Source organism: Pleurodeles waltl, chromosome 5, assembly GCF_031143425.1.
Source record: "Pleurodeles waltl isolate 20211129_DDA chromosome 5, aPleWal1.hap1.20221129, whole genome shotgun sequence".
NCBI classification, from domain to species: Eukaryota; Metazoa; Chordata; class Amphibia; order Caudata; family Salamandridae; genus Pleurodeles; species Pleurodeles waltl.
The window spans coordinates 207,264,524-207,290,465 of record NC_090444.1 but is presented as its reverse complement, the minus strand read 5'-3'; positions in this window follow the sequence as shown (position 1 = coordinate 207,290,465).

The following is a 25,942-nucleotide window of genomic DNA, read 5'->3' as shown; positions in this document are numbered from 1 at the left end:
CCTAAAACATGTCAAATTTGCCTACACCTAATAGACATATATGATTTATGTATATGTCCCTAGTAAATGGTAGCCATATAACCAGGGCCTATAAATTAAATGCTGCTCGTGGACAGCAGCACTTGTTGTGCCAGCCACTAAAGTTCAACCGTAAAACATGCCTCAGGCCTGCCACTGAAGCATGTAGCAGTTTTAAACTGACATTGCAACCTGACAAAATAAACCTTTTGGCAAGCCCTAAACCTTCCTTTCATAAACCACCCTTGAGGTAGGCCCTAACCACTCCTGGGGGTGGATGCATGAGATTTAAAAATTAGGACATGTATGTTTAAGTTTTAAATGTCCTGAAAGTAAAAAAACTCCTAAAGTTATTTTTCACTGCTGTGAGGCCTATCTCTGCCATAGACTAGCACTAACAGTACTATCAGATTAGGAGCAGATAGAAAAATTATATTTACACACAAATGAATTGAATTCTAATTTAAAAGTATCGTTAATGGTAAAGTCAGATTGAAGTTACAATTTTGAATATGTCACTTCTTATTTGGCTGTCCAAACCAACTCTGCCATTCTGCCAGTATCCTTGGTCACATATCTTTGAATAGCTCTGCTGCTGTAGGTTGTGCATTGCTTCCTGACAGTGAGATAAAGAAAAACCAGGTGTGAGGGGAGAGGGCTTTCCTGGCAGCATGGCAAAGTAGCACACACTAAGGGACCTGACAACACGCCTGCCCTTGCCTCAGCCACCCTGGACAGTTCTGAGCTAGGACCAAAAGAAGGGGGAAAATTGACCAGAAACAGTTTTGGCAGTAGGTCAGGGTATTCCCCCACACAAGGACTGGCAACAGGTAAAACATTGGGACCTTTAGAACCTCTCATCAGAACATTCCTGGACCTTTGAAAGATTCAGAAAAAGGCTGCTTTGCCTTCTGATGAAGAGGGACCACTCTGCTGACTGAAGATAGAAGATTGGACCGGCTTACTTTGAACCCAGGCTACTCAGAGTGACTCCAAGGGTTAGTTGGCTAACCACCTGTGTGAGCTACAGGGACATAACTAGCTTCCAGAGTTCTCCCTGCAACTGATCACTTGAGCAGCACCAACTGGACCTGCCTGAGCCCTGCTGCAGGTCTGAGCTGGAGTAAGTCCTGGTCTGCAAGAGGTGCCCCCAGGTCCTGGACCCTTTTCTGGCATTAGTGAGAGTTCCTCCTCAATAAAAGGTAAAGATATAAACGTTTTGGGCTCCTCATGACCATGAAGTGACCTATCACTGAAAATTGACCGCCCTTAACGACCGTCAGCATGAAGCTCCAACGGGACTGCTGTTCATGCCGACAGCCACCATCTATGAGGATTGCCAAAGAGAGACCTGCACTTCATTCTAACAGCTGGTGATGATTACCAATCTGAATCTCCAGCAAGAACCAGCCGTTGGTGCTACAGCAATGACCGTCTACAGTGCTTGACCTACTCCTCACTCCAACAGCCTCCCCCTCACAGCCCCTGCCAATGCAAATGAGCAACTTTGTGCTGGACTTGATAAGCTAATTCTTCAGCGGGACTTACCTGGTCCCTGTGTCCGACCAAAGCTCCATCACTGTTGCCCAGAACTTGTGACTTTCCCCTGGTCTAGGTCAACCAGATGACTGTGAAGGACATTCTGGGCTTTTTGGTGCAATTTTCACCTAAAATTTTAAATTCATATCTCCATTTCTACTGATTCAATTTTGGTTGTTTTGATGTAATTTTATTTATTACAATTTAATATACTTTTTTACTTGTGTTGGATTTTTTCCTGTGTTGTGTTTTCACTTTGTTACTGCCTGAATGCTGTTTTCATATTTTACGCCAAGCTACCAGACAGTTAAACAGATCTTAATGTAACAACTTTTTTGGTTCACACGGACAAGAATCATGTTTATTATTTAAGTGGGGCCTCAACTAATAACCCACTTTTTTACACATACTATTCTGCACATAAGGCCTACAATTATATTGGCAGATGTCAGGTTATAATGGTGCATACATTTCTGAAAAAGGTATTTTGATCTGTAAGGACTTCTAATTTGCATATGCTGTGCAAGAATGCAAAGAGTGCTAATAAGCAGTGACTCATGCCTTAGCTGTTTATAGTGTTTTTATGTTTTTTTTTTTTTTAATTAACACTCGATTATAGCTTTGTTGGGAAAAATACCTGCAAAAAATCAGTTTAGATAAGTTGCTCACTTAACCTGCACCTCTCACTGATGCACATAGCCAGAGGTCATATTTGAACAAAACATTATTCTTTTTAACATGACATCAGAATCGAATTTAGGCCAAGCCATCCATCAAGTAAACAGCCCTCTCCTCCTTTCCTGGCTGAGGACCACCCATCATATCTACAGCTCTTTAATTGCCTGGTGGGGATCTCTGTGAAGAATTTTGCAGGTGCTGTGATTGAACATTAATCTCTATTGAATGCCAAGTGATTCACCATGTGCTGAAAAGCAAAATGACAATGTTCCTGGCATGTAAGGATTTTTTCTCACAAGAGACCTAGGCAGGTAAAATCAGTGGCAGCACTCCTCCACTAAATAAAGTGGGTCACCACCACTGTAACTAGCTGTCTAGTGGATGGCAGGCTACCAGTCCAAGGGTTTCTGATAGCATAACCGGTTGAGGCTTGGTCATTGGAAACCAAGGGGCTGAGTTAAGAACCCCTAGAGCCTCCTTGTTCCACATTAGAAACATTTTCTCTACGCTAATGTGGCCCAAATGAGGCCAAAATTGCCATACCAAATTTGCAAAGTGGCGCAATGCATGCATTTTGGTGCTTTGTAACCATTTGCGCTATATTATGCCTGTGGCAGGCGTATTGTATGCAAATGGGGTATCCTCCCGTTAGGGAGGCCAAAAAAATGGTGCAAAGAAATCAAAGAGGTAAAAAGAGGCACACCATTATTTATAATGGGCCTCAATGGGCTTTACAGGATTAGCCTAAAAATGTTGACACTAATCATGCAAAGCTCCGAACTAGCTTCAAAAATTTTGACGCAAGTCCTCCTAAACACCGCCATGGTGTGCTGTATCTTAGATATGATGCACACATGGTGGAGTTAGGGGAGCACTAAGGGGTGCAAGAAAAGTGGTGCTGCACCACTTTTTTTAAATCAGGCCCCAGGTGTTTCTTCACCTCTAAATGGGGAAGAGTATGCATATCCTATTTCCTTTATGAATTAGTATATAGAAGAAATTTGCTTTTGTAATCAGCCCAATAACACACCTTCAGGCATCTTGAGGTTACCCTGGTGCAGCATTGCTAGGAAACTCAATTGCAAAATACAAAAAGTATCCAGAGATGCTACTCCGGAAGTTAGTTCCAGAGTAACTGGAAATTAGTTGGATGTCCTTCAAGAAGGGGTCATTTCATACTTTTCGAGGTACTCATTTTTACTAACTCCAGTTCTACTGATTTGATTTTTGTTGTTTTGGTGTCAAATAAATATAGTAAAAATAACTCTATTTTTCTAAATTGGTATGGGTTTTTTCTTGTGTTGTGTTTTCAATTTATTACCATTTGTGAGCTGCATACATGCTTAACATATTACCACTAAGTTAAGCCTGACTGTTTCTTGTGCCAAGAAAACCAAAGGTCAAGCACAGGTTATTTTAGTGACTTTTTGTGGTTCACCCTTCCAGGGATTGTGGCTGTTGCTTGGCCAGCACCCACATGCTAGTCAACCAACAACTCATTTTTTCTCCTCCTCCCCCCACCCCTGTTATTTTAGACAAAGGAGCTCATAATATAAATAATTCCATCCCGGGGTTCTTTCAGGAATGTAAGGCCTTGGAATTGTGTGCATGCAAGTAATTTGTTATCCCCACTCTATTTCTGTTTTAACATCTTAAAATTAATATTTAAATGATATGAGGATTATGACACAGTAAGGTCCTTTTTAAACTAATTTGTGTAACTTTAGGAACTTTTTGTATCTTCAGACACATAGGGGGTCATTCCGACCCCGGCGGTCAAGGTCGGCGGGAGCACCGCCAACAGGCTGGCGATGCCCCGCAGGGCATTCTGACCGCGGCGGTTTGGCCGCAGTCAGAACAGGAAAACCGGCGGTGTCCCGCCGGTTTTCCGCTGCCCTGGGAATCCCCCAAGCTGCGCCGCCATGGGGGATTCCGACCCCCTCACCACCATCCTGTTCCTGGCGGTTCCGACTGCCAGGAACAGGATGGCGGTGAGGGGTGTCGTGGGGCCCCTGGGGGCCCCTGCAGTGCCCATGCCAATGGCATGGGCACTGCAGGGGCCCCCGTAAGAGGGCCCCACTTTGAATTTCAGTGTCTGCTTTGCAGACACTGAAACTCGCGACGGGTGCCACTGCACCCGTCGCACACCTTCCACTCCATTCGGAGCCGGCTTCCTCGTGGAAGGGTGTTTCCCACTGGGCTGGCGGGCGGCCTTTTGGCGGTCGCCCGCCAGCCCAGTGGGAAACGCAGTCTTCTGACCGCGGGACGGTCTTCTGGCGGTCCCAGCCAGGCCGGCGGCTACCTCCGCCGGCGGGGGTCAAAATGACCCCCATAATGTTGTACATATTCAGCTCCTTTCCATGCAGTTTTGGGCCCTTTTATGGTGGGTGTTGAAGTTGAACTGTGACACAGATCCATGTCCTGAATGTTTACAGATTTAAGTGTTTGTTTTGTTGAGCATCTTCTCCTTTTAGGTCAATAGGTGTGGTTGATGAACTCTTTTGACTGTGTTTCTCTGTATATCACTGTATTATTGAGGATCTTTCTTGTGGGGCTACTAAAAAAAGGCACTTCGATAAGTGGTATTGACATACGGTTGAAAGTATGCCAAGAGAGAAAGCAAATCTGAATCTTGGAGCAGCAGACATCAACAGAGGAGTTTTTTTATAAAAACTGTTGTGGAGCTTGGAAAAAAGCACAGTACTAGAATATGCATCAGAAGACACAATATGACCCCAACTCACTGGTACCACATGTTATGGACATACAGGGGCAGAACAGGTTATGCATGAACAGGGGAAGGAGTCCAGGAGTGCCATAATACGTTTGGGGAACTTGCAGTGACAATACTACTACTTCCTACCTCCCACAGTGAAATATGCGAACTCTTTCCAGATACAAGATATAGAAATGTCATAATGTGTTGATTGGGTGGGTTTATCATAAGAACTATCAAGAGGGGTGTATTGTTATGAGAAACAAAACTCCAAAGGTTGCTGTCTACTTAATAGTGTAGGGAGGTCATGAGAGCCCAAGCAGTCAACTGGGAACTTTTTTTTATAAACCCGATGTATGAACATTATCCACCATGGATTCTCCAGTTGTTTGTACTTCAGATGGAACCACATTTGCAGCCCATTCCCATTCTGACTAACATCCAGTAAGAAATATCTCTGTGGAGAATTGTGGGGTGGTCTTTCCCTAAACGTTGTACGTAACGGAAAAACAAGGTGATGAATTTATGGAGAGAGGAGTAATTCAATGATTATGTGTGTCCAAGGTTTGGGACAGGAACACAAATGATTTAGTACTTCAAACAAGAAAACTTTTTGGAATATTCATGTTTGACTTTTAGGGGATAACCATGTAGCTACCAGTAGCCTAAACCTCGTTCAGGAATTGGATGTTGGTCTTGAGGGTCCTGCTCACTACATAATCCATTTTGGTGGGATTCTACCCATAGCCTGATGGTTTTGCTGAGGACTGTCTTAGACTCTGTTATATTTATCTGCACCAAGGCTCTAGTCATTGCCATCTAATCTGATTAGCAGCTATTAATGTTGCAGGCCTTTGGAAGAAATTGTTGGAGCCCATATGGTTTGATTTATTTAACCACTATCATGCAATTAATTTGCTGGAACCATGATCTTTAGATTTTCACAAAGATTTAGAGGCATATTGACAATGAGCTTGCACTGCTATTCCATCAGTTTGTTTGACTCATCGATGGCACATTCTTTGTCCCATCTTGCGCCATATGTACAAAACGAGGCATTAGGCCCATTGTGTCAGATTTTGCAGTATGCATAAAAACATACCTGTGCTAAAACCGGCTGCACCACACAGATTTTAATGTATGCAGAGTGGGTATCCCATAGGAAAATCTCATTTATGACTGATGCAGTGATATTTATATGTTTTGCAATGGGTGACACGTCCTTACGATACATCACTTTCAGCTTGGTGTGCGTCAAAATTCCTACATCTCTTTAATGAAGGCATAGGAAATGACGTTGGTACTTTGTAATAAGAATCTGACCAGCTGAAGTCACTTAACACACTGTAGTTACTAAGTTATGAAATCACATCTCCTCAACAAGTAGTAGGCCTACACATTTAGAAATCATGCTGTAGGACCCCTTGACCAACATGGGGCCATGGCACCTGAGATATTAACATCCATTGCAGCAATGCAAGGTGACGCTGTGTACTCCATATAAGGGACAGGCCAGGATTGTCACATATCCATAGAGGATGAGACCCCAAGTCCAGCCAAGCATACTCCAAAGCATAACAGGTAAGTACATATATAAGGTAGGTTACACATGAATTGCCACTTTACATTACATCATATACTACTATCCACTCACATTGAAGTGTCTTTTGTGAATTTATTTCAGGACCAGTGTAATAGAGTGCAAGATAACTATTCCATCATTTTACACTCTATTACATTGGTCCCCACACATTAGGCTACTTGTGTCAGTCAGAACTAACACATTGCCTCTTTTCTTTCACACATTGCTGAAGTTGCACTTGTTGTAAGCCTAACTTCAGCAATGTGCCACCTTTGGCCCGGATGCATTGTGACAGAGTTCCTATTGGTGTTTCAGAAATTCTGGCACAATCTTGAGACCTCAAGCCATGGTGCGCCATCTTGTAAATATGATGCATCCATGTCATCGTAACTCATTTTGCCTCAGTGCAACCATTGACACATTGGCTGCCGTAGCAGAGTGTAAGACAGGAACTAAGGTGCAAGGAGACATCCTCCCAAATAAAATTATCCTACAGTGAAAGCTACCCAACCCATTAATAAAGCATTCTTAATTCAGGGTTTTTTGTACCTAGTGAGAAAGGAGTAGTCCTTTCTTTTATTTAAGTGACCCTCACTGTTAGACTGGGCATCCTTGTGTTTGTGCCTTCAGACCTCTTGTTTTTGCTGCCTTTGCTTTTCTTGTCTTGGGATTCTGCAGACTTTACCACTGTTATCAAGTGCCTAAAGTGCTTGTGCTTATAACTAATCAGCATATTTAATTTACCTGTAACTCCTAAGTAAAGTAGCACTACATGTGCGAAGGGCCAATAAATTTGATATTACTAGTCGGCCTGCATCACTGATTGTGGTGTCGTAGGACTTTCATCATGGGGACAAGACTGCTGGATTCAGATGGCAGCACCTCCGTATGTGGGGGACTGAGTCTTATCCCACACCATCTGGCATTTGTCAGCCTAACCCTTTTGGCTAGCTAGCAGCACCTCACCAAAACCCAAGAGTAAAGGTGATTTGTGGCAGACCTGATGCATGGCACTCTGAGACTTCTGAGGGAGGCTGTGGTGGAACAAATCTTACCCATTTCTCAGTTGCTTAAGTATCATACATGCATAAGGCAAAGAGAAGCAGGATTTGGTTCAATATGTTTTATTGAAGCAACTGTGTTCTACATAATGAGGCATCAATTGTGATTATTAGGAAAATATTACACATTATCACTGTGACGATAAATGAGAAACAGATAAAAAGTCCCAACATTATGTCACACTAGTGAATCTAAAATCACTACTCACTACTAAAAATCGACATGAGAGCAAATAGACCCACCTCCATACTTGGATATTGAGGCGGGGTTGCCTGTTGGTCTGCTGGTGGTTCTCTCAGGTGTTTGGAGTAGCGAGGCCAAGTCTAGCAGCAATGTGACAACATGGTACAGCATAGGATGGCTGGCTGGCTGGAATGTTCCCCTCTAACCTGATTCATGGGTTCTGTTGTTTTAAAATTGAACGTTCTTTTGTTCTGAGAACTGCCCTGATGTAATAAAATGCCTTTTCTGTGTAGGGTAGACATTGTACTCTTTGGACTGGAAATACTAGGTAAAATATCATGTACAAATTCATACAGCCTTGGTATGAGCACAAGACAAAATGTCGAGCAAAGAGCTAATAACAAATTCTGCATGAAAGGGCAACTGCTAAAATAATAAAATAACACCACTAAAATGAAGATTTTGTTAAAATGATAAAAGGAATAAAATGAAATGCAACTAGGTGAAAGGGCGCAGGCCTCAGGCCCAGAGCTAAAATAAATGTACCCATGCAAAGCACTAAAATAACCCCACAACACCCTCCCCATTGTCGGTGCACGGGTGCAGAGGTCAGAGGTCAATTCTGAAAAGCCTACGATAAAATCACTATACCTACACTACAAATTTAGAGCATGCTAAAATGTCCATGAAAGAGATAGAATGTCCATGTTGACAAGCAGGACAGGCCAAAGTCAGGCTGAATTGAAATGGTCAATTTAGAACTTTGAGCATAGAAAAGATGTCAATCAAGGCCAAATTATCAATTTTCAGCAATAGTTGTGATCCCACAAAAAATCACCAATCTCATCAATGGTGATGGAACCCAGGAAAGATCCCACTCAGGCAGGTCATAAGTTAACAAACTCTTTGGCATGAAGAGCGAGGGAGCACTCATGTTCCTGTGTCTCAGCCATTGGTCCTGCCGAGGAGGCAGCATTCCATGCAGTGCAAGGTGTTATAGCACCAGGAGCACCAAGGTACACAAAGTGCGGCTCAAAGGGAGCATCCCACAGCAACTGCAGTCTCAAAATGCATGTCTGACAATGGATCCCCATTGAGAACACCAACAAACACATCCAAAGAGGGTGTGTGATGCAGAGCAATACACACTTCTGGTGCATGTTCAAATGGGCACCACAGGCATCAAAAGACGGGCTGCACAAAATTCAGAACCAGTACGAATGACAGTGACCAGTTTGATTCTAGCTTTTCCAGGAGTGGTGCTCCAAAGTACTGCATCATGCATTCACGACGCAGTTGGGCTGGTGCAAGATGAATTGTTGTGCAAAAGAACTAATAACAAATTGTACATGAAAGGGCAACTGATAAAAATAATAAAATAGCACTGCATAAATGAAGCTTTTGCTAAAATGATAAAAGGAATCAAGTGAAATCCAACTAGGTGAAAGGGTACAGGCCTCAGGCCCAGAGCTAACATAAATGTGTCAATTTTCTTGCCTTATCAATTAAGTGCCTGCAGCCTCTGGGTCACCTTACTGGGTGTAGGTGACAGGTGGACTTTGTTTATTCCACCTAGACAGCCACACACAATGAGGAGCTTAGGTGTAATTGGATGGGCTATCACTAGCAGGTGGAAGGGAGGAGCTGGTCCCAATCCCACTTACACTTGCATAAGCTATGTACTGTCTTCACTCAAATAGATGCCTACACCCTGTAGTTAGTCTGAAGTCAGGGCCAGGAAAGCAGAGCACCTGCTCTCCACAAAGGCATGCCTCTAGAAGCTTCTTCCCAATTCATAGACATCACTTTGTATAAATACTGGACCTCAGACACCAATTCTTCAGTACACTTCTGGACCTGTGGATTCTCTACCAGGAAGAGGGACTGCTGTGCTGCTGAAAGTACTGCCACTCTGCTGGACTGCTGCTCTTAACGAACTGCTGCCCTGCTGCCTGGATGAGAAGATAACGGGCCCTACAACTTCACCCTTGAACCCAGGACACCAGAGCAACTAGGACTATCTTGCTGGCCTCCTGATGTGAGCATCAGGGATATTAAAGGCACCCCAGACATCCTGCACCAGACCGTAGACTCAGCTACTGTGAGTTCCTGGCCCCCAAGTGGTGCCCCTCACGTCCTCAACCCTTGGGAGTATATTTACAAGACCCTTGAGCCACCGGTCCGTCATTTTTTCTTAGGCCCTGGTGGCGCAGAGTGCAGACCCATATCTACAAGGCCACGCAAACCCACTTTGGTGGCTTTTCATGGCCTTGTAGATATGGTTTGAGGCAATGCTGTGCAAGTCACTGCGATGCCTTACACTGCCCATGGGGGTTGCAGTGGATTTTCCCGTGAAACACCAATACGTTTTAATGCATTCCCAGATTTACAAGGATCTGTAAACCTGGGAATGCGTCAAAACTGTACGCCTTCCCAGGGGAGGCAGAATGAGGAGAAATATCTTTATTTCTCACTGTTGTTTCCTCTTTCTATGTGTGCTGAATTCTGCAGCACACATAGAATGAAGAAAAGTCTCCATTGATTATTTTTGTGCAAGAAGGTGTCCTTTCCTGAACAAAAAACAATCCTGTCATAAGTGCAGACACCCTAGCACCAGAGTGCAAGGGTGTCTGCTTTGGCGCTAGGCACCAAATTGTGTGCCAGCCCTGGCTGAAAAGACAGGAACGCACTGTATCTTGTAAATACAGTGCATTCTTCCTCTTTTGAATTGGCATAAGGCAGTGCAGCAAAAAGATTTGTGGTGCTGTCCTATGCCAATTCATTGTAAATATGCCACCAGGACTGGCTCACAGAGCAGAATTCAAGCTTTTAGGCTCTTCATGACCACGAACAGGCCCATTCGACCAAAACATTGCCACTCACACAGTGAATCAATGTGAAGCTCCAGCAAGTGACACTTCATACTACAGCATCGATCCATAATGGGGGTGTTAGAAATGGGGTTTCTGGTTGGCTAGGGTATGCACCTCAGCCAGGCAGAACTTACCCACTCTAGTCAGGGCAAGGGAGTTACACGTCCAAGATAACCCCTGCTCACCCCCTTGGTAGCTTGGCAAGAGCAGTCAGGCTTAACCCGGAGGCAATGCGTAAAGCGTTTGCACAACACACACATACATGTGACGCAATATCCCCACCACAAAGGAAACACAACACCAGATTATATAAAAATACACTGTATTGTACACAACGTAATTATTAGACCAACATCACATAACAGTACTATCCTGCTACCTTAGCAGTTGTCAGAACACGTTACACATTAATTACTCTGCAAACTAGCAGTAGTCACACATAACACACAGGTTACTCAGTATTCTGCAACATAAGCAGTAGTCAGGAAACACGTTATCACATTAGAACACTTGTCATAAGCATATCATAAAACGCCCATAGTAGGAACATTAGAAAACCTATGGCAAGTTAGGGAAACATATTAGCAAGTCATGTCCATAAAAGGAACATGTGCACACATATGTCAGAGCATCATAGAACAGGTAGGCAATATATCATAATGGCAAAGTCTGTAGAAAGAGCTTTAGACTATAATCATATTGGTCCATTTTAAAGTACCTGGGGATGATGAAGCATGCACCTTCCGTGCCTGAAGACAACTAACGGGGCCCCCGGTGCTCTTCTGCGCAAAACGGGGGCCTCCCTGGTCTCCTGGAGTTAGGGGAGGGCGGCACGCACCTCCTCCGTAACAATAATGGGCCCCTCCAGGGACCGTGAACACTGGGGGCCCCCCTAGGCCTCCACCGGCCCTCTCGAGGGGGGCCCAGGTCCGGGAAACCTTTAAAGCGGGAGGGGGGGCGCCTCGCACCCCCTCCTTGTTGAAACACGGGCCCCTCCGGGGGACCCGCTAACTTCTGGGGTCTCCCTGGGCCTCCGTGGCCCTTCCTCGAAGGGAGACCCCTAAATAAAATACTCCTGGCCCGCGAGGGGGCCAACAAGAGAGCCGGGGGCCAGGGCGAGCCTCTGGTGAGGCTGCCGCCCGGCCCAGAAGAGCAGGAGAGTCCTCCGGGACTCCTGCAAGGGAGGGAGAGATGTCCTCCTCTCCCTCTGCCTCCGGGACTCCTGTAAGCGAGGGAGAGGCGTCCTCCTCTCCCTCTGATGATGTTGCGGCCCCAGGTGGGGCCTGCTGGTGCCCCGGGGGCGCTCTGAAAAGCGCGCGTCCCCCGGGAGCACGCTAGGAGCGTGCTAGCTCCTTCCTTGGCTCTTGGACGTGCCCCGGGGGCACTAGACACAGCGCGAACCTCGCGCTTGAAGGCAAATGCTCTGCCCGGGCTGCGGCGGTGATTCCAGCACACAAAAGGCGCCGTAGAGAGCGCGAAAACACATGGAGGCTCCCGGGCTGCGGCGGTGATTTCCCTGGGCATAAGAAAGGCGCTTTCAAAGCGCTAAGACACCTCAACAGCCCCGGTTGCGGCGGTGATCCTCTGCAGCAGCTATAAGGAAGAGCGCTTTTCCTAAGCGCTAAAGCAACGCTGTAGGAGATCGGTGCAGGGGTCAGGGGCCACAGCACCCTGCCCCTGGGAACAATAATCAAGGAAAAGGTACAGGGCTGGTGGGCCCAGCTACAGGCCAGCACAAGGGGTGCAGATGGTGGCAGTTCCTCCTAGTGACCAGGCAGGTCACAGGTCAGCACAGCAGCAGCAGTCCATGGCGGTTTCCTGGTGAGTCCATTCATCAGCGTTCTGTGTCCAGGTTCAAGTTCCAAGAATGTTCAAATTGTGGGGAAAATTCCCCTGTACTTATAGTCAGTTCTTACAGTGTTTTACAATGGTAGGGAGAGGAGGTTCCAGCCAGTTACAACTGGTTCTGGGAGTGCCCCCTCTCTCCTTTCAGCACAGGCTCCAAACATCAGTGGGGGGTTAACGACCCTATTGTGTGAGGCCAGGGCACAGTCTTTACAAATGCAGGTGTGCCCCGCCTCTCCCTTCTCTCAGCCCAGGAAGACTATTCAGCATGCAGATGCACCTCGGTGACACCTCCACCCTCCCTGTGTACAGGCTGTCTGAAAAGTATGCACAAAGCCCCAACTGTCACTCTGCCCAGACATGGATTGGAGTCAAGCTGCAAAACACCAGAATTATAAGCACAGATAAATGCGCACTTTCTAGAAGTGGCATTTCTGTGATAGTAATAAAAAATACACCCACACCAGTAAGCAGTATTTATTATCACCATCACAACCATACCAAACACGCCTACGCTACCCCTCATAAATCAGACAATACCCCTTACACATAAGGCAGGGCATTTCTAATGCAATCCTATGAGAAGGCAGCACTCACAGCAGTGAGACACCAAGTTAGGCTGTTTGTCACTACTAGGACAGGCCATGCAATATGGCACATGTCCTGCCTTTCTACATACATGGCACCCTGCCCATAGGGCTAGCTAGGGCGTACTTTAGGGGTGACTTACATGTAGTAAAAGGGGAGTTCTGGGCCTGGCAAGTAAATTTAGATGCCAGGTCCCTGTGGCAGAAAACTGCGCACACAGGCCCTGCGCTAGCAGGCCTGAGACAGGTTTGAAAGTCTACTTCAGTGGGTGGCGCAAGAAGCGCTGCAGGCCCACTAGTAGTATTTAATTTACAGGCCCTGGGTATAGAGATACCACTGTACAAGGGACTTATAGGTAAATTAAATATGCCAATTAGGTATAAGCCAATCATACCAACTTTAGATGGGAGAGCACCTGCACTTTAGCACTGGTCGGCAGTGATAAAGTGCTCAGAGTCCTAGAGCCAACAGCGAGAGGTCAGAAAAACCAGGAGGAAGGAGGCAAAAAGACTAGGGATGACCATGCGTATGGCCAAAAGTCCAGCACAACCCCCTACCAGCCAAAATCCAGGGGAGAATAATCAATACCTTGATGTACTTCCCTGATTGGGGCGATAGAACAAGGACCCAGGCCCACAACAGCAGGGGCATGCTCCAGTTCTACGCCTTCCTGACTCCACTGGGATCTCTCTGTCAATGCGTCCCAGGCAGCCTAGACCAACCCACGGGGATTCTCTAGCTGCCAATGGCCAGAACCAGGCCCCAGGCCATCTAGGAGCCTCTGGTCTCTGAAACCATAATGAGTGGGGGGCGGTAGCCCCAGGTGCAAAGCAACCTGTCTCCACTCCATTTCCGATCAGTTCAGGGGCTCTACCCTGCCATTGATCCACCAACCTAGGGTCCGCACCCATAGGTTCTACAGGGGCTAGAGGCGAGGCTCTCCTCCCTCTACCCCTCTTTCTAGGATCCCGCCCTCCTCTCCTAGGAGGGGTATCACCAGAATCAACACTTGCCAGGGTGCTGGGTACAGCAGCCCTGCACAACTTTCTCGCCAGCCCAGGATCACTACCTGGCGACTGACCACCCAACCTAGGGACGACACCCTTGGGTTGCACCGGGGTCCGGGGCGGGCTTCCCCCTCCCTGAACCCCACTTCCCAAGTCCTGCGTCTCCCCACCTCGGGAGAAGCCACCAGAAGTTTCACACGGGGAGGTGAGCACACTAACCGCCCCCCCAACCAGATCAGAGTTTACCCCCTGAACCTGTCTATCTAGTCCAGGGACAACACCCTTAGACTGGACCATTGCCCAGCGAACCAGGACTTCCTTGGGAGCACATCTACCCCCTACCAGATCAGAGTTTACCCCCTGAATCTGGCAATCCAACCCAGAGTCACTACCCTGCGGTTGAACCACTGCCTGGCGCACCAGGACTTTCTTGGGAGCACACCTACTCCCCATCAGGTCAGAGTTTACCCCCTGAGCCTGATCATCCAACCCAGAGTCACCACCCTGCGGTTGAATCCTTGCCTGGCGCACCAGGACTTCCTGGGGGGCACACCTACCCCCCACCAGGGAAACACTTTCCCCAAGGGCCACACAAGGGTCTGGCTGGCGCAGGTCTCCTGACCTCTGCCCATCGGACAGAGTCTGGATTCCCCCCAGCCCAGAAATGGTCTCACCAAGGTCATTCCTGGGGGGCTCTGCTCTCAGAGCTGACCCCTGACCCTCCAGGTTCTCCACTGGGGCCCGCAGCCCCCTCTCAACCCTATGCCTGGATTTCCGCCTCCTCCGCTGTAGAGCGAGACTACCAGACACCAGGACCGGCGGAACGCTATCACCAGCCACCCGCCTAAGTCCTAATGACAAAATGGGATCCTTCTGAACAGCTGGCCCTACGGCACAGGTTAGGCTCACCTCCTGGCGTTCACTCATGGAACCTTCAGGGGCCTGGGACGGTATCTTGGGCACCTTGGGCCTCAGCCCAGCCCCATTCCCTCTCCTCAGAGACGGGACATGGGGTCCCTCACCCATCCCAGTCCACTGGGACCTACCTGGGACACTCCATTCCTTTCCCACCACACCTTGTTGGGAAACACCTAGACCACTCTCATTAGGAACACCCCCTAATGCCACACCAGTCCCTCTGGTACGCAACCAGAAGTCTGCCTCCTTTGCGAGCTCCCTGGGGTCAGAGAGCTCACACACTGACAAGTGTTGGCGTAACTCTGAAAAACAACAACGAAACAGGTGCTCTCTGAGAATCAGATTAAACAGCCCTTCAAAATTGTTTACTGTGCTACCCTTCACCCATCCATCTAGTGCAATGCAGCAATCCTCCACAAACTCCTCCCAAGACTGGTGGGACAGTTTCTTACCACCCCTAAACCTTTTTCTGTATTCCTCAGGGGAAAAACCATACTTCACAATCAGTGCGTTCTTCACAGTGGAGTACCCCTCCCTGTCACTCTCTTCTAGAGTCAGTAGGGCATCCCTCCCCTCCTCAGGAATAAAACTCCCTAGGCCAGTTCCCCAATCCTTCTCAGGGATCCTGCGCTCTACCAGAGCCTTCTCATATTCCTTTAACCACTGACGTATGTCACCCCCCTCTTGGAACCTAGGTCCCAGATCTATGGGTATGTGAGGAACATCTTTGCTACAGCACTGTACATTGCTGCCACCACTGGACTCCACCTGCAGCGCTGGTGAGTCCAGAACCTTCAGACTGCGCTCTAGAGCGAGTCTTTCTCTGGCAAAGGCCCTCTCTGCCTCTGCCATTCTCTCCTGTACTAAGGCCTTCTCTACCTCAGCCCTTCTCTCCTCAACAGCTAGGCGCGCTAACTGCAACTTCAGGTCTCTCTCTTCCCGCCTATCTCTTAGCTCATCAGGCGTCAAGGAATGAGAGGTAGCCCTGCTTCTTACACTGGACCCAGCAAGGGATTCCCTATCACTGGGGCCTTCCCTGTCAACTGGCGTCCCCAACCGGTCATTCTCACCCTCCTGATCAGTCTCTCTACCACTCTCTAGGGATGAGGTCTGGGAGCCCTCCCATTGGGAACCCTCTCTACACTCAGGATCCTCTGGGTACCCCCTACGCACACTCCCTCCCTGGGTAAATGTCACAAACCTTTCAAAGAAATTCAGAGATCTCCTGAGGTCCCCTTCTACAGGCAGCCCTCTCTCTCTACAGAACCCCTCTAATTCCCCCTGCGTGTAAAACGGCAGGTCCTCTAAATCAAAGGTAAGCCCCATCTTGAAAAGGTACAAATAACTCAACTGTGACAACCACAATACCCAAGCGTGAGAACTGAAAACAGGAAAAATGACCAAAGAGAGAAAGTTAAGAGAAGCCAAACATGTGATGGTCTAAACGCAATCCTTGTAGTGAAATAATGAGTCACAATGGTATTGTGCAAGCGCAAGTCCTATCCTCACCGCTGACTTCCAATGTTAGAAATGGGGTTTCTGGTTGGCTAGGGTATGCACCTCAGCCAGGCAGAACTTACCCACTCTAGTCAGGGCAAGGGAGTTACACGTCCAAGATAACCCCTGCTCACCCCCTTGGTAGCTTGGCACGAGCAGTCAGGCTTAACCCGGAGGCAATGCGTAAAGCGTTTGCACAACACACACATACATGTGACGCAATATCCCCACTACAAAGGAAACACAACACCAGATTATATAAAAATACACTGTATTGTACACAACGTAATTATTAGACCAACATCACATAACAGTACTATCCTGCTACCTTAGCAGTTGTCAGAACACGTTACACATTAATTACTCTGCAAACTAGCAGTAGTCACACATAACACACAGGTTACTCAGTATTCTGCAACATAAGCAGTAGTCAGGAAACACGTTATCACATTAGAACACTTGTCATAAGCATATCATAAAACGCCCATAGTAGGAACATTAGAAAACCTATGGCAAGTTAGGGAAACATATTAGCAAGTCATGTCCATAAAAGGAACATGTGCACACATATGTCAGAGCATCATAGAACAGGTAGGCAATATATCATAATGGCAAAGTCTGTAGAAAGAACTTTAGACTATAATCATATTGGTCCATTTTAAAGTACCTGGGGATGATGAAGCAGGCACCTTCCGTGCCTGAAGACAACTAACAGGGCCCCTGGCGCTCTTCTGCGCAAAACGGGGGCCTCCCTGGTCTCCTTGAGTTAGGGGAGGGCGGCACGCACCTCCTCCGTAACAAAAATGGGCCCCTCCAGGGACCGTGAACACTGGGGGCCCCCCTAGGCCTCCACCGGCCCTCTCGAGGGGGGCCCAGGTCCGGGAAACCTTTAAAGCGGGAGGGGGGACGCCTCGCACCCCCTCCTTGTTGAAACACGGGCCCCTCCGGGGGACCCGCTAACTTCTGGGGTCTCCCTGGGCCTCCGTGGCCCTTCCTCAAAGGGAGACCCCTAAATAAAATACTCCTGGCCCGCGAGGGGGCCAACAAGAGAGCCGGGGGCCAGGCCGAGCCTCCGGTGAGGCTGCCGCCCGGCCCAGAAGGGCAGGAGAGTCCTCCGGGACTCCTGCAAGGGAGGGAGAGGTGTCCTCCTCTCCCTCTGCCTCCGGGACTCCTGTAAGCGAGGGAGAGGCGTCCTCCTCTCCCTCTGATGACGTTGCGGCCCCAGGTGGGGCCTGCTGTTGCCCCGGGGGCGCTCTGAAAAGCGCGCGTCCCCCGGGAGCACGCTAGGAGCACACCTACTCCCCATCAGGTCAGAGTTTACCCCCTGAGCCTGATCATCCAACCCAGAGTCACCACCCTGCGGTTGAATCCTTGCCTGGCGCACCAGGACTTCCTGGGGGGCACACCTACCCCCCACCAGGGAAACACTTTCCCCAAGGGCCACACAAGGGTCTGGCTGGCGCAGGTCTCCTGACCTCTGCCCATCGGACAGAGTCTGGATTCCCCCCAGCCCAGAAATGGTCTCACCAAGGTCATTCCTGGGGGGCTCTGCTCTCAGAGCTGACCCCTGACCCTCCAGGTTCTCCACTGGGGCCCGCAGCCCCCTCTCAACCCTATGCCTGGATTTCCACCTCCTCCGCTGTAGAGCGAGACTACCAGACACCAGGACCGGCGGAACGCTATCACCAGCCACCCGCCTAAGTCCTAATGACAAAATGGGATCCTTCTGAACAGCTGGCCCTACGGCACAGGTTAGGCTCACCTCCTGGCGTTCACTCATGGAACCTTCAGGGGCCTGGGACGGTATCTTGGGCACCTTGGGCCTCAGCCCAGCCCCATTCCCTCTACTCAGAGACGGGACATGGGGTCCCTCACCCATCCCAGTCCACTGGGACCTACCTGGGACACTCCATTCCTTTCCCACCACACCTTGTTGGGAAACACCTAGACCACTCTCATTAGGAACACCCCCTAATGCCACACCAGTCCCTCTGGTACGCAACCAGAAGTCTGCCTCCTTTGCGAGCTCCCTGGGGTCAGAGAGCTCACACACTGACAAGTGTTGGCGTAACTCTGAAAAACAACAACGAAACAGGTGCTCTCTGAGAATCAGATTAAACAGCCCTTCAAAATTGTTTACTGTGCTACCCTTCACCCATCCATCTAGTGCAATGCAGCAATCCTCCACAAACTCCTCCCAAGACTGGTGGGACAGTTTCTTACCACCCCTAAACCTTTTTCTGTATTCCTCAGGGGAAAAACCATACTTCACAATCAGTGCGTTCTTCACAGCGGAGTACCCCTCCCTGTCACTCTCTTCTAGAGTCAGTAGGGCATCCCTCCCCTCCTCAGGAATAAAACTCCCTAGGCCAGTTCCCCAATCCTTCTCAGGGATCCTGCGCTCTACCAGAGCCTTCTCATATTCCTTTAACCACTGACGTATGTCACCGCCCTCTTGGAACCTAGGTACCAGATCTATGGGTATGTGAGGAACATCTTTGCTACAGCACTGTACATTGCTGCCACCACTGGACTCCACCTGCAGCGCTGGTGAGTCCAGAACCTTCAGACTGCGCTCTAGAGCGAGTCTTTCTCTGGCAAAGGCCCTCTCTGCCTCTGCCATTCTCTCCTGTACTAAGGCCTTCTCTACCTCAGCCCTTCTCTCCTCAACAGCTAGGCGCGCTAACTGCAACTTCAGGTCTCTCTCTTCCCGCCTATCTCTTAGCTCATCAGGCGTCAAGGAATGAGAGGTAGCCCTGCTTCTTACACTGGACCCAGCAAGGGATTCACTATCACTGGGGCCTTCCCTGTCAACTGGCGTCCCCAACCGGTCATTCTCACCCTCCTGATCAGTCTCTCTACCACTCTCTAGGGATGAGGTCTGGGAGCCCTCCCATTGGGAACCCTCTCTACACTCAGGATCCTCTGGGTACCCCCTACGCACACTCCCTCCCTGGGTAAATGTCACAAACCTTTCAAAGAAATTCAGAGATCTCCTGAGGTCCCCTTCTACAGGCAGCCCTCTCTCTCTACAGAACCCCTCTAATTCCCCCTGCGTGTAAAACGGCAGGTCCTCTAAATCAAAGGTAAGCCCCATCTTGAAAAGGTACAAATAACTCAACTGTGACAACCACAATACCCAAGCGTGAGAACTGAAAACAGGAAAAATGACCAAAGAGAGAAAGTTAAGAGAAGCCAAACATGTGATGGTCTAAACGCAATCCTTGTAGTGAAATAATGAGTCACAATGGTATTGTGCAAGCGCAAGTCCTATCCTCACCGCTGACTTCCAATGTTAGAAATGGGGTTTCTGGTTGGCTAGGGTATGCACCTCAGCCAGGCAGAACTTACCCACTCTAGTCAGGGCAAGGGAGTTACACGTCCAAGATAACCCCTGCTCACCCCCTTGGTAGCTTGGCACGAGCAGTCAGGCTTAACCCGGAGGCAATGCGTAAAGCGTTTGCACAACACACACATACATGTGACGCAATATCCCCACTACAAAGGAAACACAACACCAGATTATATAAAAATACACTGTATTGTACACAACGTAATTATTAGACCAACATCACATAACAGTACTATCCTGCTACCTTAGCAGTTGTCAGAACACGTTACACATTAATTACTCTGCAAACTAGCAGTAGTCACACATAACACACAGGTTACTCAGTATTCTGCAACATAAGCAGTAGTCAGGAAACACGTTATCACATTAGAACACTTGTCATAAGCATATCATAAAACGCCCATAGTAGGAACATTAGAAAACCTATGGCAAGTTAGGGAAACATATTAGCAAGTCATGTCCATAAAAGGAACATGTGCACACATATGTCAGAGCATCATAGAACAGGTAGGCAATATATCATAATGGCAAAGTCTGTAGAAAGAACTTTAGACTATAATCATATTGGTCCATTTTAAAGTACCTGGGGATGATGAAGCAGGCACCTTCCGTGCCTGAAGACAACTAACAGGGCCCCCGGCGCTCTTCTGCGCAAAACGGGGGCCTCCCTGGTCTCCTGGAGTTAGGGGAGGACGGCACGCACCTCCTCCGTAACAAAAATGGGCCCCTCCAGGGACCGTGAACACTGGGGGCCCCCCTAGGCCTCCACCGGCCCTCTCGAGGGGGGCCCAGGTCCGGGAAACCTTTAAAGCGGGAGGGGGGGCGCCTCGCACCCCCTCCTTGTTGAAACACGGGCCCCTCCGGGGGACCCGCTAACTTCTGGGTTCTCCCTGGGCCTCCGTGGCCCTTCCTCAAAGGGAGACCCCTAAATAAAATACTCCTGGCCCGCGAGGGGGCCAACAAGAGAGCCGGGGGCCAGGGCGAGCCTCCGGTGAGGCTGACGCCCGGCCCAGAAGAGCAGGAGAGTCCTCCGGGACTCCTGCAAGGGAGGGAGAGGTGTCCTCCTCTCCCTCTGCCTCCGGGACTCCTGTAAGCGAGGGAGAGGCGTCCTCCTCTCCCTCTGATGACGTTGCGGCCCCAGGTGGGGCCTGCTGGTGCCCCGGGGGCGCTCTGAAAAGCGCGCGTCCCCCGGGAGCACGCTAGGAGCGTGCTAGCTCCTTCCTTGGCTCTTGGACGTGCCCCGGGGGCACTAGACACAGCGCGAACCTCGCGCTTGAAGGCAAATGCTCTGCCCGGGCTGCGGCGGTGATTCCAGCACACAAAAGGCGCCGTAGAGAGCGCGAAAACACATGGAGGCTCCCGGGCTGCGGCGGTGATTTCCCTGGGCATAAGAAAGGCGCTTTCAAAGCGCTAAGACACCTCAACAGCCCCGGTTGCGGCGGTGATCCTCTGCAGCAGCTATAAGGAAGAGCGCTTTTCCTAAGCGCTAAAGCAACGCTGTAGGAGATCGGTGCAGGGGTCAGGGGCCACAGCACCCTGCCCCTGGGAACAATAATCAAGGAAAAGGTACAGGGCTGGTGGGCCCAGCTACAGGCCAGCACAAGGGGTGCAGATGGTGGCAGTTCCTCCTAGTGACCAGGCAGGTCACAGGTCAGCACAGCAGCAGCAGTCCATGGCGGTTTCCTGGTGAGTCCATTCATCAGCGTTCTGTGTCCAGGTTCAAGTTCCAAGAATGTTCAAATTGTGGGGAAAATTCCCCTGTACTTATAGTCAGTTCTTACAGTGTTTTACAATGGTAGGGAGAGGAGGTTCCAGCCAGTTACAACTGGTTCTGGGAGTGCCCCCTCTCTCCTTTCAGCACAGGCTCCAAACATCAGTGGGGGGTTAACGACCCTATTGTGTGAGGCCAGGGCACAGTCTTTACAAATGCAGCTGTGCCCCACCTCTCCCTTCTCTCAGCCCAGGAAGACTATTCAGCTTGCAGATGCACCTCGGTGACACCTCCACCCTCCCTGTGTACAGGCTGTCTGAAAAGTATGCACAAAGCCCCAACTGTCACTCTGCCCAGACGTGGATTGGAGTCAAGCTGCAAAACACCAGAATTATAAGCACAGATAAATGCGCACTTTCTAGAAGTGGCATTTCTGTGATAGTAATAAAAAATACACCCACACCAGTAAGCAGTATTTATTATCACCATCACAACCATACCAAACACGCCTACGCTACCCCTCATAAATCAGACAATACCCCTTACACATAAGGCAGGGCATTTCTAATGCAATCCTATGAGAAGGCAGCACTCACAGCAGTGAGACACCAAGTTAGGCTGTTTGTCACTACTAGGACAGGCCATGCAATATGGCACATGTCCTGCCTTTCTACATACATGGCACCCTGCCCATAGGGCTAGCTAGGGCGTACTTTAGGGGTGACTTACATGTAGTAAAAGGGGAGTTCTGGGCCTGGCAAGTAAATTTAGATGCCAGGTCCCTGTGGCAGAAAACTGCGCACACAGGCCCTGCGCTAGCAGGCCTGAGACAGGTTTGAAAGTCTACTTCAGTGGGTGGCGCAAGAAGCGCTGCAGGCCCACTAGTAGTATTTAATTTACAGGCCCTGGGTATAGAGATACCACTGTACAAGGGACTTATAGGTAAATTAAATATGCCAATTAGGTATAAGCCAATCATACCAACTTTAGATGGGAGAGCACCTGCACTTTAGCACTGGTCAGCAGTGATAAAGTGCTCAGAGTCCTAGAGCCAACAGCGAGAGGTCAGAAAAACTAGGAGGAAGGAGGCAAAAAGACTAGGGATGACCATGCGTATGGCCAAAAGTCCAACAGGGGGACTGCCAATATGAAACCCCAGAACCACCTGCCCAAGACACCGACCTGCTGTTCACGCTACACCAACAGCCTCCTGCTTCTCTCTCCCTGATCCTCATGGCCTTTCCAACATAAATGGGACCTTGTCCCAGACTTTGAGAAGGTAAACTTCAGCTGGCCTAACCGGGCCACTGTAGCTGACTTGCACTCATTTGCGGTCAGCCTGAAAGTGCAACTTTGACCCATTCTAGTGCAACCAGATATCCTGAGTTATTGTTTTGCACTATTTTCACTAGATTTAAAAAAAATCATAACTCTTGTTCCACTGATTTCTTTCATGTTGGTTTTGTTTTATTTATTACATTTTACTCTCTTTGTGTAACTTGGTGTGTGATCCTTTCTGTGTAGTGTTTTGAATTCATTATAACTTTAAGTGTTGCACAAATTACTTTACACATTGCTTCTAAGTTAGGCCTGACTGTTCTGGGCCAAGCTACCAGAGGGTTGAGCACACGTTAAACATGGTTTGCTTGTGCCTCAGCCTGACACAAATTGTGGTTGCTGCTTGACCAAGACTTATACCCCGCCAAGCAACAACTCAATTCTTACACTCACCCATTAGTGTGGCCTACTTTTATTGGGTCACACATGGTGATGTCCATCCAGGGTGGGCTCAACTTCTCGTGATGGAATGCTTAAGATTATATGTTTGGCCAAAAGGGAGATTAAATTGCCTGGACAAATAATTCCATAAACAGGATAAAACTTTAAGTTGAATGGGTCATCTGCATCTATTCATCATTAACATGTTTCAGACAAATCTAAATGCTGTGTAGGTCCCTAGATCATGTAGAGCCACACATTCCTATTTAATGATATGCTATTTGCAAACTTCAGGGGATGAAAACATATTTATCTTTGTGTGCAGCCAGCCCCGAGGGATTATGTGAAAGAGTGAGAGGTAGCGCCTATCATTTTGCAGCAGCAGGCTCGTGTTCTCACAAACAACATTACCGAACTCAAGTGTTTTATTTCCACAACCTATGAAGATTCCATAGCTCCCCGGAATTTTTCCTCCTTTTTTTACTGGCTTTTTACTCTTTATGGGGAAAATAAGAAGCTCTAAACTTTCTAATACTTCCAACAGCATTATTCAGATTCAGATTCTACACACATCTATATGGTTGATGCTACTTTACAGAAAGTTGAATCTCATTCAGGTACAATTCTCAAAACTTCCTTGTTAAATAAAGTACTGATAGGCTCAAACAAAAGCCTTAATAGGATCCTCCATCTCCAGTGAAATACATAGCTGCATCTATGAATGTGACTCTTGAGGAATTCAAGTGTTGAAACCTTTTATGGAAGAGACTACTAAAAGTTTGCAGAATTTAGATGATAAATGGTCTTCTCTAGAATCACGAATCACAGTGGTGGAACAAAAAACTTAACATTTTCAACTAACAACTTCAGGTATCTCCTATAGGGAATTTCTCTTCTCAAAAAACATACAGAAGGCCTTGAAATTCAAAATTGCAGAAATAATCTACGTATACATGGACTACTGAAGAACACCGAAGGCTCAGATCCAACTGTCTACTTCCAGTCTTTTCTGCCAATGCTTCTTTATATGTCTACTACCACTCCTGTCAACATACAAAGAGCACATAGGCTTCGTCCCAGAATATCTTTAAAACTGCAAGGGTGTTTTATTAATCTTCCTACAATGTTTCACTTGTTACAAGTCATGTCAGCTATCGTTCCAAAAAGCCAATTCACTGGGCTGGCCACAGATTGTTCTTCTCTCAAGAAGGAGCCAAAGTTACTGCAAATCGTCATTAACAATTTTTGAACATGTGCCCTCAGTTAAGAGCTATGAATGCTAGATTTGGTCTCATTCATCCTTGCTTATTCAAAGTGACATACCACTACTTATGAAGATGCTGCTGCACCAAGAGTTTTCTTCAGCAACACAGAGCCCATGATATGGGCACTTCAAGAATTATTTGATTATCCTTTTATCTCTACTACCTGTTCCTGTTTCCTTTTAGTAGTTATTAACCCTTTGCATGCATCAGACAGCCGGGAGTTGTAGTGCTCATGTGCGTCGAACGGCTCTTGACCGTCCGCTCACATGGCACTTGAAATCCCCTTGGTGCAGGCAACAGAGGGATTTCATTTGGATATTTTTAGCTTTGGTTGTTGGGCAAGAGGTTCTCCAGCAACCAAGGCTAAAAAGAGTGCCCACTCTGTATGGAGGATCGGCCCACCATGCACTCCGACGTCATTACAGGGGAAAATGAAAGTAAAATAAGCCCATAGTCTCAATTAATTTCATTTTCCTTGATGTTCAGAGACATATCTCAGCCTCTTGACCAAAGATTCCAATGGGAGAGGTGACTTTGGAAAGGGGACAATCCCTCCTTTTCAAAGGTACCTTTCCATAGTGGATCCTTGCTTGTGGATCACCTCAGAAGGTTGATACCCAAACAGGAATCCACTCTAATAGGCCACCAAGGAGAAGGGAGCGCCCCATGAAAAAGGGATTTTCCTCACCCCTAAGGTTTTTATATAAAATAGTGTTTCAGCCCCCCAAGTGGCAGATGGGGGCAATACCCCCTAATATGCCTTCCAGGGCAGAAATCGCACTATATACCAGGGGCTTTTTTTATTTAGGCAAAGTTTGGGGCAGCCCAGAATGGGCAAAACAATACCCCCATTCACCCCCAAAAATGATAACAGTTTTTCTGCCCCTGTGGGCAGAATGGGTGATATTACCCACTAGACACCATTGATTTCTTTTCTTATGAAAAAGGAGTGGGGGCTGCCCAGAAGGCCCAGAATGGGCAAGACAATGCCCCACCCCCAAAAGTAGGCACAGTCTTTCTGCCCACCCTGGGGTACAAAGTCCACTAGTCACCAGAGTTGGATATTTTATATAACAGAGGGGAGGGAGCTTCCCACCATGGGCATGGTCCTTCCCCCAACCCAAATAAATGACGACTCAGTCGTTCTGCCTCCCTGGGGGCAGTGCAGATTGGACAATGCTAAGTGGTAGGAATGTTTGTGGTTTCTTGCTTATTCCGGAAATTTCCATCACAAAATATAGGGAAAATGCATGATTTCAGGCAAAGTTAGACGTTTTCAGAGCAATGTGGGTAACAAAATGGTGTAGGTTGCATGTGAAGCACACCACTGTGGACTCCCCCAGATATTTAGTTTTCAGAAGTGTCAAATGTCCTCTTGATTGCTATTGG